Below are 14139 nucleotides of genomic sequence, written 5' to 3' on the forward strand. Positions count from 1 at the left end.
CCCATGTATTGAGCAAAGCGTGGCTTTGGTAATGAAGAGCAGGTATCTTTAGCTGATAAGAGGAATGAGTGTTTCAGACAAGCAGTGGGTAGACTTTGACAGGAGCAGCTAGTTTCAGGATCTTACTATGATCTGTAGCATCAATACATCTACTGTGCATGTCATCTTCCTGATTCATGGTGAAATCAGAGGAAGAAACATGAAAGAGCAAAACAATAGGTAAACACTGGCTGAGTGAAAAGTATATTCAAAGGAATCTATTTCCTACTTTACAGTCCTAAAAAGTGATAGAAGAGCTGGGCGGTGTACAGAGTGAGTTCCAGGACAGCCAGGGCTACACAGAGAAACCCTGTCTTGAAAAACTAAAAAAAAAAAAAAAAAAAAAAAGTGATAGAAGTAATACTTACAGCTTGTGTCTGACTAGGAAAGAAGCAAAAGATGTATATTATATATTTTGAGTTTGAATTTCCAGGTAAATGTCCATGATAATTAGGTTTTCACTTTTATACTCTCACCTGAAAGGGACAATAAGCAGACTATTTAGATATCACTGTATTTTATTTTATTTTATTTTTGTTAGATTATATATATTTTGTTCTTCTAAATGCTCTTCTGTCGTTGTCAGAGGTGCAGTAGCTAATTTATAACTTCTCCTTTGAGGGAATCCAGATGAAAGGTCCAGACTGCTCTTCAATAACAAGCTTGCATTGGTTGTAAATATCTTCTAAGGTATCTCCTTGGACAATAGCTGTAAAATATTCTCCAAATTCTTGTTCTAGTTTAATTGCCCGGTCATAAGTTTTCTTGGCTTGTTCCTCTGTCAGAAGCTTATTCATCTCCATCAGAGGTTCCAGAGACTTGGGCTTTATGAAGATGGCAATGGGATAGAGCTGGGTGACTTGTAACCGTTTAATAGCATTTCCTGATACATCAAGTATACAGTGCTTGCCCCTTTCTGCTACAAATCTCACAGACTGCACACTGGTTCCGTATAAATTGTCATTGTACTGGCCAGCTTCTATGAATTTGTGCTCTTGGATATCTTTCTCCATTTGTTCTCTAGAAATGACAAAGTGATAGTCTCTGCCGTCGACTTCGTAGTCACGCTTTGGCCTCGTAGTATGAGGCACACAGGAGCCAAATTTATCAGGAAATTCAGATATCAAGTCATCATTGATTCGATCCTTCATGGGGCCCAGGATAATCACTGGCCGGGTGTAGTTTTTTTCCTGCCTCGTGACAGGTTCATAGGAAAGAATGAGATCGTCTTGTCCTCCTGAGAAGAAAAGAAAGGAAAATTACAGTTGACAAATGACCAGCCACCGTGACAGCTACAGTTCCTGCTTCAAAACACAGGAAATGCACAGTTGAGGGTTAAGTTTTCTTGTGCTCTCTCCTTGAACCATTCAAAATTCCCTCCATCTTCATAAAACTCTGGTGTCTAGTTATCGCACAGTTGTAACTGTGTGATAACGGGCTGCTAGCCCTCTGCAGTGAGGCAATGAAGAGAGTGCTTTTTATCTGACATTAGAAATGGAGTGCAATGCCTCCACACCAAGTATTATGAATAAAGCCACTTAGCAATGGGTCCATCCAATAATTTTCAAGCTACTTTGTTAGAATTTCTGATTCTTTTAATTAATCTCCTATTTTATTTTTCTAAGCATGTGGTCCAAAAGCAAGTGTCTATTTCATTTAAGACATAGAAACTTTGTCAGAGTATTATTACAGGATGCTATAGGTTTAGTCTAACACGGAGTCACCAGCAAGCTGTCCTAGGTCAGTTAAATTAGATTCAAACAGAGGACACTGAGGCTATAGCTGTGGGGCAGAGCATGAGCTTAGCAAGTGGGAGACCCTGCTTCCAGTCCTGGTCTTTGCTCCAACTTGAGAAGTGTGTCCTAGACTGTTAGGATCACTGCTACTTGTCTTGAAGCTTCAGGATGGGAACTAAGGGCAGCAATGCTTTTCTAGGATTCCTTGCATGTCCTGTGCTTCAGGGTTGACCTTGAGTCAACTTTGGCAATATCACTGTATTTTATGAATAAATATCTGTCAGGGGATTTTTTTTGTTTGAACAAATATTAATACAGTTTTAAATATTTATTTTTTACATCGTGATTGTTTTTTCACTGATTTCTAATCATATAAAACTAGTTCCACTGATTTTTTTCTGTTCAGTCAGTAAAATATTAATTTATGATATACTTTGGGTTAAACACAATAATCAGTAAGGAAAATAAGGAAGTGAAAGGTTGTCACATTCTTCAACAAGGAGATAATTGATTAGTAGGCCAAGGCAGGAGAAGATTCATACGTTGGAGACCAGTCTAAGAAACACGCTGAATTTCAGGACAGCATGTGGCACAATCTGAGCCTCCCAACACACACACACACACACACACACACACACACACACAGTGAAAAAAAAGAAGGAAGACAGAAATAATGTTAAATGAAGATAGCACAAAACAATAAGACATTTAAAAATATAAAATACAATATAATGTCATGTAACTTAATGATCCTAAGTACATATTTAAGAAACCATATATAGAAATGAAATTTAACTAAGGCCAAATAATAAGCAAAAAAGAATGTATAACATCCTATTTAAAACAAATAGAAGATGGTGCTAAATTTTATAAACCTTATTTGAAAAAATTATTTTTATTTCTGTACCTTTGATGATGAACACTTAACATTTACAAATTAAATTTTACAATTTCAGAAACTATTCATTGAAAACGTGCCACATACTGAAGCATTTACAGTTAGTTAAATGAGTATCTGTAAATAGCAAAGTGAATTTCACATATTGTGATGATTATATTTGGAGAGAATTCTGCCTGGAGAACTGATTGAGCATGTGAACATCAATGAAGACCTGAAGACTGTTCATTGACCTTCCTAAAAGCACACACGAGAGGACAGTGACTTCAAGTTCAATCGGCACAGAAAAGTTAGCCATTGGTCCTGTGTCCTGATTGCCACGTGGCTCTGATGGGCAAAGAGTCATCCCTTTGGCCCTTTTACAAATCCCTCTTTTATTGAATGATGAGTACTCTCCATTATGAATCAGCTGTTCTATCTATGTGGCAAACTCAGTGGAAAGATAAGATGCTACTGACCCAAGAGGCAGACATCAAAGGATAATGGAGATATGATGTGAGGTCAGGGGGGAAACTGTTTGTAGTCATTGTAGTACTAAGATTCTGTATGGAAGCATAGAAGCCTAAGCTTCCATTGGTAAATGAGGTTTTTATAAGCAGGCTGAACCATTCCCGGTTTTACAAAGTATCTGCAGGTAACTTGGTCAGCAGATGGCTTGCACCTGTGATCACATTAATACCTGTTGAAGGATGGCGAGATGGTTCAGTGAGTAAAGGTGCTTGCTGCCAAGTTTAATGACTTGGTTTCAATATCTGGGACCCATATGCTGAAAAGAGAGAGAACCAACTCTGGCAAGCTGTCTCTGATTTCGAGATGTATCTGTTTGTGGTGTGTGTGTGTGTGTGTGTGTGTGTGTGTGTGTGTGTGTGTGTGCTTTATAAATGAGTGTATGGGCAAACGAGTTTGTGTTTGAGTTTGTGTGAATGTCTGTGTGTGAATAGTTTGGGTGTGAGTAGTATATGTGGCTGTGTGTGAATAAGTGTAGTGTGTGTGATTCTATGTGTTTCTGTAAGTGCATGTGTGTGTGTTCAAATGAGTATGTGTATGAGTCTGTGAGTATATGTGTGGATACATTTGAATAGTTTGTGTGTGAATAGTGTACATGGCAATATGTGAATAATTGTGGGGTGTATGAGTCAGTACTTGTGTGTGAGTTTATGTTTTTCCATGAGTAAGCACACACACATGCGTGAGCGTGTGTGTGTGTGTGTGTGTGTGTGTGTGTCAGTGTGAGTGTATGCATGCTGTGCTTGCATATCAAGAGTGAGCCCATGGAGCCATATTCCTACTCCACACACCACATAACCACTTCCTCTCTATTGAACAATCCAAGAATGCAAATGGCACTGATGAACACAAGTGTGAATCAGTTGAATGTTAGGTTTTACCGTCAGGGCTTCTCCATGTGTCTCTTATCCATCTTCTATGACCATCTATGAACATGTTCTCTCTAGGACATGGTAGAGGAGTCAAAAGGAAGGTGGAAAGGTGCAAACTCTTATAAAAATTGACTATTGTGCAACTGATCAAATCAAATCACACAAAGCTGTTGATCCTCCACAGAAGAATGGAAGCTTTATGGAAGCAACTCGAGAGTCACATAGCAAAAATGAATTCACAGAGAAGGAGCATGGACTAAAACTGCAGACAGAACTTCACCCTTCATGTGTAATGGATGAAAAGTCCTAGCCACTAACCCTTTCAGAATCATTTTATGATTTTTTTTCTGCTTTTTAAAAGAATTAAATATGCCTTCCCATGGATGGGTTTGGAGCCTTCATGTATATCTTTTTTCCATTGCAATCAGTGCCCACAGAGGCAGGAGGGGGAGCATTTAACTCTTTGGGAGTGGAGTTACAGAGGACTGTGAGTTACCACATGGGTACTGGGAATTCAACCTGGGTCTCCCGAAAGAGTAAGCAAAGGTTTTAGCATCTGAACCGTCTTGTCTCTGCAGCTCCCCATTTGTCTGTGTTTTTCCACTCAAATGTGTTTGTCTAGCTACTAGTGGACACATTTACCTTCTGACTAGATCAAATAAATCTAACACCACTTTGGATTCAAAGTTTCTAAAATTCTCAATTTGTGGTAAGTTCTATTATTGTAAAATGTTAAACTCTTTCCACAAAGGGAAACACTTTAAATACAAGAGAAGGATGATAATTTAAAACATGTCTTTTACTTGCCAACTGTATTGAAGTCTCTGACACAGTTACCATTTCAAATTGGGAATTGTTTTAATGTAACTTCAGACAATTTAGTGTGTGCAGACATAGATAGTAATGCATAACAGCTCTGTTTATAGAAAATGTGGTGTGTATTTGTCTTTCTCTGATGTAGGTTTCCATTGTCTGTGTGCAAAAATTGTTAATTATTATGAAAGGATTAGAGGAATTAAAATAATTATTAGAAGAATAAGTAATAAATAGACTCTGCTGATGACATTTTTACAGATCCACAAATGATTCATTCACTAAATTCATTTTTAAATAATAATTTTAATCATTTACATTTCAAATGATATTATCCTTCCCAGTTGTTTACCCCTCCACAAGCCCCACATCCCATCCCTCTTCTCTTCCCTTCCTTTTGCCTCTATAAGGGTGTTTTTCCAACCACTCAGTCACTCCTCTCTCATCAATCTAGAATGCCCCTGTGCTGGGACATCAAGCCTCCACAGGACCAAAGGCCTCTCCTCCCATTGATGGCAGAGAAGGCAACCTTCTGCTACATCTCTGGAGACATGGATCCCTTCATGTATACTCTTTGGTTGATGGTTTAGTCTCTGGGTGCTCTGAGTGGTCCAGTTAGTTGATATTGTTCTTCCTATGTGGTTGCAACCCCCTTCAGCTCTTTCAGTCCTTCTCCTAACTTTTCCCTTGGGGTTCCTGGGCTCAGTCCAATGGTTGGCTGTGAGTTGGCATCTGTATTGGTCAGGTGCTGGTAGAATTAAATTCTTAAAAACATTTAGGTAGGAAGATCTACCACGTAGCTCCGCTAATTCATGTAGAACCTTTAGATTGCTATCAGTTTCACTCAATTCTCAACTAGTTCGTTTGGGTATAATTTTAGTTTCAAAAACTGTTATTAACTGATTTTCATGTAACTATTTTAATGAAAGTGACATTGCAAGCAGCCACTTCATGCATCTTCTGTTTGTTAGGTTATGGCCTTGATCCTTATGGTTCATGTTTTTTCCTCCAGACCTGAGAGTCCTCCTAAAGATGGCTCACCTTGAGAATGATTATATGATTTTAATTACATTCACCTTTGCTTAGTTTATCCTGAAATGTTCTCAATTACTGAATCTCCTGTGTTGGTCAAAATAACGGGAAACATGATGCTGAGACTTGAATACAGGTTTGCAGAATCTCAAGTTTCTATTGAGCTCATTCCCTGTGAATGTGGAGAACATCATGGAATACTGCACAGCATTGCATGTCTCTGATTTCTGAAATAGAGGAGTCAGGAGCTACCTTAAAATCAATCCATGATAGGGTGTATTCAGATTGCAGTCTGATGAAAAAAAATAAAACAAAGAGTCAGGATGGTGCATCTTCATCTTTATGTCTTTTCCACAAAGACATTTTGCTTTATTTTAAAAGCTGGTAATTATAATTCATTTTTCAAACATCTTTTTGACATTCTTATCCAAGCGTATGAAACTGTGAAAATTTTAATTTCTCATCAATCATTTATCTATATTTATACTTATGATAAAACTTCTTTAGAGAATAAAACTAATTTTATCCATGAATCAAACAAATGTTATCATCTGTGACCCAAAATGGTCAAAAATAAAATGAGGAATTAATTCATCATTCCATGCACTTAATTTGTCAAGAAAACCATTCATAATGTAAATAATCATTGGCTTGCCCTCTTTTCTCATGGCCTTTCCCCTTCCTACTCTCCTTTGTACCACACTCCATCATGTCCAGACTCATTCTTCCTTTGTATAAATCACGGCAGTAACAGCAGTAATAATAATCATTAGCCCTCAGTTATAATGTACATCCTTCTGTCAGGAAGAACTTGGCATATTCTGTCTCCTCTAATAATTTGGATAGTTGTCAGTCATTGTTCTAGTGTTCAACAAATGAGTCAGTCACTATTGCCTAAAAAGCAATGCTGGGATTTGAATACAACTTTACAGTTGGGTAAATTGATTCACAGACACATAGTATTTGGAATAAGGGAACTAAGATACTGTGTAACAATGCAAAGAGTCTATTGATGTAAGTTTGACTCTCCCACCTTAGCCAGTAACAACCATGACCCTGTAAGACATTCTTGGAAACTTGCAAGCCAAAGTAGTAGAATGTTAGATTAAAATGTTCACTTAAAATTTCATATTGAAGCACAATGAATTACTGTCCTTTTAAAATGTTTTATGCACCAGTAAGATTGTGTTTATCTAGAAAATTGTACATTTCATCCAGATTTTCCAGTTCTGCTGAGTAGAGGCATTTTTGATGAAATTTTGAATTTCCTCAGTTTCTGTTGTCATATCTCCCTTTTTATTTCTGATTTTGTTAATTTAGATACTGTCTCTGTGCCCTCTTGTTAGTATGGCTAAGGGTTTATCTATTTTGTTGATATTCTCAAAAAAAAAAAAAACAACCTCTTGGTTTTGTTGATTCTTCCTATAGTTCTTTTTGTTTCCACTTGGTTGATTTCAGCCCTGAGTTTGATTATTTCCTGTTGTCTATTCTTCTTGGGTGAATTTGCTTCGTTTTGTTCTAGAACTTTCAGGTATGCTGTCAAGCTGCTAGTGTATGCTCTCCCCAATTACTTTTTGGAGGCACTCAGAGCTATGAATTTTCTTCCTAGCACTACTTTCAAGGTGTCCCATCAATTTGGGTAGGATGTGCCTTCATTTTCACTAAATTCTAAAAAGTCTTCAATTTCTTACTTTATTTCTTTCTATAACAAGTTATTATTGAGTAGAGCTTCCATGTGTATGTGGGGTTTCTGGGTTTTTTGGGGGGGTTGTTTTGTTATTTTTTTCTGTTTTTTGTTTGTTTGTTTGTTTTGTTTGTTTGTTTGGTTGGTTTTTTTGTTGTTGTTATTGAAGACCAGCATTATTCCATGGTGATCTGATTGGATGCATGAGATTACTTCAATCTTCTTGTATCTGTTGAGGCCTGTTTTGTGACTGATTATATGGTCAGTTTTGGAGAAGGTGCCATGATGTGCTGAGAAAAAGGTATGTTGTTTTGTTTTAGGATGAAATGTACTCTCTCTCTCTCTCTCTGTCTCGTATATATATATATATATGTATATATATATATATACATATATATATATATACTTATATATATTATTAGATATATACATATATATGTATGTATGCTAAATCCATTTGGTTCAGTTCAAAACTTCTGTTAGTTTCAATGTGTCTCTCTTAATTTCTGTTTCCATGATGTATCCATTGGGAAAAGACCTTCACCAATGTTACATCCCATAGAGGGCTAATATCCAATATATACAAAGAACTCAAGTTAGACCTCAGAGAACCAAATAACCATATTAAAATTGGGTACAGAGCTAAACAAAGAATTCCCAACTGAGAAATATCAAATGGCTGAGAAGCACCTAAAGAAATGTTTAACATTCTTAGTTATCAGGGAAATGCAAATGAGAACAACCCTGAGATTCCACCTCACACCAGTCAGAATGGCTAAGATCAAAAACTCAGATGACAACAGATGCTGGTAAAGATGTGGAGAAAGAAGAACACTCCTCCAGTGCTAGTGGGATTGCAAGCTGGTACAACCCCTCTGGAAATCAATCTGTCGCTTCCTCAGAAAATTGGACATACTACTACCTGAGGACCCAGCTATACCCCTACTAAGCATATACCCAGAAGATGCTCCATATAATTAGGACACATGCTCCACTATGTTCATAGCAGCCTTATTTATAATAGTCAGAAGGTGGAAAGAATCCAGATGTTCTTCAACAGAGGAATGAATACAGAAAATGTGGTACATTTACACAATGGAGTATTACTTAGCTATTAAAAACAATAACTTCATGAAATTCTTAGGCAAATGGATGGAACTAGAAAAATATCCTAAGTGAGGGAACTCAGTCACAAAAGAACATACATAGTATACACTCACTGACAAGTGGATATTAGCCCAAAAGCTCTGAATACCCAAGATAAAACTCACAGAATATGAAGCTCAAGAAGAAGGAAGACCAAAATGTGGATGCTTCAGTCCTCCTAAGAAGGGGGAAGAAAATACTCATGGGAGGCAATGGGTGGGAGGGACTTGGGAGTAAAAGAGGAGGGGGAGGGGGCAAGGGGGACAATGGGGCAAGATCGGGTATGAGAGGAGATGGGGATGATATACAGAGGGTCAGGAATTTGAACAGCTGTGTGTAGCAATGGGGGATGGGGAACTGGGTGTAGCCATCAGCAAGTCACAGATGGCAGGAAAGCAAGAGGCAACCAGGACCCAACAGGGATGAGACTAGCTGAAATGCCTAGCAAAAGGAAGGGTGAACCTGAAAAGACCATACCCAGAGGTTAGGCAAGGCCCCTGGTTGGAGGATGGGGGCACTCTCTCATCTCCAAATTCTTACCCCAAAAGGGCTCCTGTCTAAAGGAAATATACAGAGACTGCCCCACCTGGGGATCCACTCCATTTACAAACACTAAACCCAGACACTATTGCAGATGCCAAGAAGTGCTTGCTGACAGGAGCCTGATGTATCTGTCTCCTGAGAGGCTATGCCAGACCCTGAAATTTACAGAGGTGAATGCATGTATCCAACCATTGAACTTAGACCTGGCTCCCCAATGGTGGAGTTAGTGAAAGGACTGAAGGGGCTGAAGGAATTTGCAACCCCATAGGAAGAATAACAATATCAACCAACCAGACTCCCTAGAGCTCCCAGGGACTATACCCAACCAAAGAGTACACATGGAGGGAGACATGGTTCCAGCTATATATGTAGCAGAGGATGGCATTATCTGGCATCAATAGGAGGAGAAGCCCTTGGTCCTGTGAAGGCTAGATTCCCCACTGTAGGGGAATGCTAGGGCAGTGAGCTGGGAGTGGGTGGATGTAAAGGGGAGCATCCTTATAGAAGCAGGGGGAGAGGGATGGGTGAGAGGGAATTCTGGAGGGGAAACCTGGAAATAGAGAAGATTTGAAATGTAAATTCATAAAATATCCAATAAAAAAGATTTCTAAGACAAAGAAAGTATATAAAAAAAAAGATTGTGTTTAATCATAGCCCTGAATAGATACATAGATAGTTGACATTGATGATTTTAATAAGTATTTAGAGGGCTAGTATAATTTTTATAGCATAGTTATATTACATTGTAAAAGAGAAACATTTTAAAGAGCTCTTAGTTAGCTTTTTAAATATAATATAGTTTGTATTTTTCATTTCTCTCTTTTCAAAATTAGTAATATTTCTAGATTATATAAGTACTGGGGAAATATTAGTACTGTGAACTTAAATTATATATGGCTGTTTGAATATGCCTATGTATATAAATAACATATATATGCATTTGTGATTTTTATATGTTGCATGCATGTGCACGTCATATATTCCTTAAATTTTCTGAGGTCAAGAGACCATAAATATTATAAAACCAGAACTTTCAGCACATACCTAAACATTTGAGTTTGCACAGACAAGTACCTGAAAAACAGACTAAATGAAATGTAAGGACCAATCCTCTATCACTATGACTATACAGTGAGACTAGTTCATCTACAAGTGTCAAATGACATTTAGTTTTATAATGATACATAATAATTACCATGGCTTTTCAGTGTATTTACACAATATCAGAAATGTCCTTGCAATAATTACATGGTAGGGTATTTGAGTTTTACAACTCTGTGGATCTTTAATGTTGACAATCAATCTATATGTTTCTTCATAAAAAATAAAAGGAAAAGGGAAAATATATACTTTAGTATCTCTAAATTAATGGAAAGAAATATTCTTTACTTAAGGGTAATATTGCATATGAAAAGACAAGATAAAAGCCAGAAAAGTCAACACCTTCCTTTCCTCTGTCTATACCCTCTCTCCCTCCTTTTCTCCCTCTTCCCTCTCCCCACTTCTTCCTTTACATACATTGTTCATTGTGAGCCAATGATGCCCTGGTTGGGAGACAGTGCATCAGAGAAGACATGTGCTAACTCTCTCCTTTCCCATTCATCTTCTACCAGAGTGTATTCAGGTCTCCCAAGTAATCATTTAGTTACATATCTAATTGATTAAATATTATTTTCCATTAGCATAATATCATAGGTTGCTCTTTTAGAGAATAAATTATTTAGATTTTAGTATTGTTTTTAAAACAATAGTTTAAAATTCTTATGAATGTTCATGATTCATTAGGGGATGATTGGGCACCAGCTCATGAAAATTAGCTCAAGATGCACATTAGCACCAGAGAGTTACCAGAGAGTCCACCCCTTGTGCTGTCTTCTTTCTTAAGGCATCTTCTTTGGAAAATACTGTTTTCTGTGAGTTATAACTGATAAACAGTAGGCTCTGTGGAATGTATTTTTTTTTATAATTGCACTTAATGTTGGGTCTAGGAGGATTTCCTCACTAACAAAGGGAAATAAAAGCTTGCTAAGCAGGGGTAATGTCAAAGGGACATATAAACACACTTTAGTGTGAAACTTCATTGAATTCAGTATATCTCTGTACCAGCACCTTTGAAAAAGACATCAGAGCTCCAGGAAAAAGGGTTTGTTGAAGAGGGGGCTCCATCCAAAATTAAGGTGCAGTAGCAAGCTACATAGCAAGGCTTGCAGAACTTCATGCTATGAGTCATCTGCAACCTTTTGCAAAATCCAACGTGGCAAAAGTACTGAGTTATTATGATGTACCATGTGCGATCCCAATTTGTCATCTTCCTTTGACATATCTTTTATTGAGGGGTACAAGAAGAAACCCCACATTGGCTGAGGAAAATTCTACTTGCTTCCCACACGGAGATTTAAAAATATATTTCTGGAGTTTGGCATTTACAGGAAAATGTTTCACTTTAGTGCTTCTGAAATAAAATTCCTTTTTATACCCTCAGAGAGCAGGAATCTATAATCTGGACCATCACCGCTAGGGGGCCAGTGGAGCTCAGCTATCTCAGTAAATGGTGGATACAGTAGGGGAAAGGAGCAAACATTAGGGTCTGCTTTGCATTATGCATTTATCAGTATTGACTGCTTTACTATTAAAATGATATTTTGCATTGTGTCTGCATTTTTTATTATATTGAAAGTTTTCACTTTTTAACCATAGCATCTTATTCTACCAAGATTGTTATTTCATTACTCACTCAAAGTCTCATTATGTTCCTTTATAGTTATAAAAATTATCTCAAGCAACAGTCGCTCTAATGGAACTTGATGTGTGAAGCTGAATAAGAAAAATATTCTCAAGGTAAAAAAGGAGTGCAGAAAGGAATCACATTCTTACTCTTTTTTTTCCTTTTCATGTTTCAATTGATAGATTTGCATCACTTCCTCCCTATTTTCCTTTCTCCAACCTCTCCCAGTTAGTCTCCCTTGAACCTCCTCCATTCCTCATTCTCAAGTTAATGGTCTCTGTTTCTTTAATTATTATCACTACACACACAATCTGTATGTATATTCATTGTATACTATATACAAATATACATAAAATACCCTGCTGATATCCTTCTTTGTTGTTGGCGTGTATATGGTTTCAAGACTGACCATTCTGTACAGCATAATAATAAGGACTTTATCCATGAGACACTTAATTTTCTTTTATTCATGTGGTCATTGACTTGTTTATCTAAATCTGTGATACCACAGCACACCCCCCCTTTCATGTTAATATGACCATTGATATCAGAATTGTTGCAGTCTTGTTTACATAGCCATTTCTGGAAAGACTGTTTCACATCAGACTCCTTGGTATTCTCATCAGACTCTTAACAATCTTTCAATCCTCTGCTGTGTTGCTCTCTGAGACATAGATGCAAGTGCGGTGTTGTAGATGTATTTACTGGGGCTTGGCTTCCTGGAATCTGTTGATCTCTAAATTGTATTCTGGTGTGTGTGTGTGTGTGTGTGTGTGTTTTCTTTCTTTCTATGATAGTCTTAATTCTCTGTAAAGAAAGGTTTGTCAAATGAAGGGTAGTAGCAGCTATAAGGTCGACTTAGAATGTTGTTGTGTTACTCAGGAGCGCACAGGACATAGAAGCAGCAGAGCAGCTGGGACAGGGTCTTACAGGCCTATATCTGCAGCCAGAATGTGGGGCTGTTCCACAGCTCTCTGTGCACTGGTCTTGTTAGGAGATGGCTGGTCTACCAGGAATGCTTACCCAGGCTTACAGACTCACAGAAGGAACAAGCTCCAGCCAGAGACAGCAAGAACATCTAACTCCAGAGATTACCAGATGGCGAAAGGCAAATGCAAGAATCTTACTAAGAGAAACCAAGACCACTCACCATCACCAGAACCCAGCACTCCAACCACAGTGAGTCCTGGATATGCCAACACACCGGAAAATCAAAATTTGGATTTAAAACCATATCTCATGATGCTGGTAGAGGATTTTAAGATGAACATTAATAAATCGTTTAAAGAACTACAGGAGAACTCAGGTAAACAGGTAGAAGCTCTTACTGAAGAAACACAAAAGTCCCTTAACGAATTACAGGAAAATACAACCAAACAGGTGAAGGAATTGAACAAAAACATCCAGGATCTAAAAATGGAAGTAGAAATAATAAAGAAATCACAAAGAGAGACAACTCTGGAAATAGAAATCCTAGGAAAGAAATCAGGAGCCATAGAAACCAAAGAAAATGAAAATGCAAAAATGCAAAAAGATCCTAAGTCAAAACATTCAGGAAATCCAGGACACAATGAGAAGACCAAAACTAAGGATAATAGATGTGAATAAAGATTTTCAAATTAAAGGGCCAGTATGTATCTTCAGAAAAATTATAGAAGAAAAACTTCCCAAACCTAAACAACGAGATGCCCATGAACATACAAGAAGCCTATAGAACACCAAATAGACTGGACCAGAAAAAAAATTTCTCCAGACACATAATAATCAAAACACCAAATGCACTAAACAAAGAATATTAAAAGCAGTAAGGGGAAAAGTCAATTAACATATAAAGACAGGCCTATTAGAATTACACCAGACTTCTCACCAGAGACTATGAAAGCCAGAAGATCCTGGACAGATGTCATACAGACTCTAAGAAAACACAAATGCCAGCCCAGGCTACTATGACCAGCAACACTCTCAATTACCATAGATGGAGAAGTATTCCAAGACAAACCAAATTTACACAATATCTTTCCACAATCCAGCCCTTCAAAAGATAATAAATGGAAAATTCCAACACACGGACAGAAATTATGCCCTAGGAAAAGCAAGAAAATAATCTTTCAACAAACCTAAAAGAAGATAGTCATACGAATAGA

The 14139-nt window shown here is 37.5% G+C and overlaps 1 pseudogene across 9 annotated transcripts in view; it reads right to left on the reverse strand.

Moving 5' to 3' along the window:
- Nucleotides 1-560: 560 nt before the first annotated feature.
- LOC115032127 (disks large homolog 2 pseudogene) overlaps nucleotides 561-14139 on the reverse strand; it is a 195704-nt pseudogene continuing 182125 nt past the window's right edge. For all 9 annotated transcript variants that reach the window (XR_015048554.1, XR_015048550.1, XR_015048548.1 and 6 more), the window contains one exon: nucleotides 561-1276. The product of XR_015048554.1 is annotated as a disks large homolog 2 pseudogene, transcript variant X8 (transcript). The remainder of the gene's footprint in view (nucleotides 1277-14139) is intronic.

This window comes from Mus caroli, unplaced genomic scaffold (genome assembly GCF_978045245.1).
Source record: "Mus caroli unplaced genomic scaffold, Mus_caroli_1 scaffold_9, whole genome shotgun sequence".
Lineage (NCBI taxonomy): Eukaryota > Metazoa > Chordata > Mammalia > Rodentia > Muridae > Mus > Mus caroli.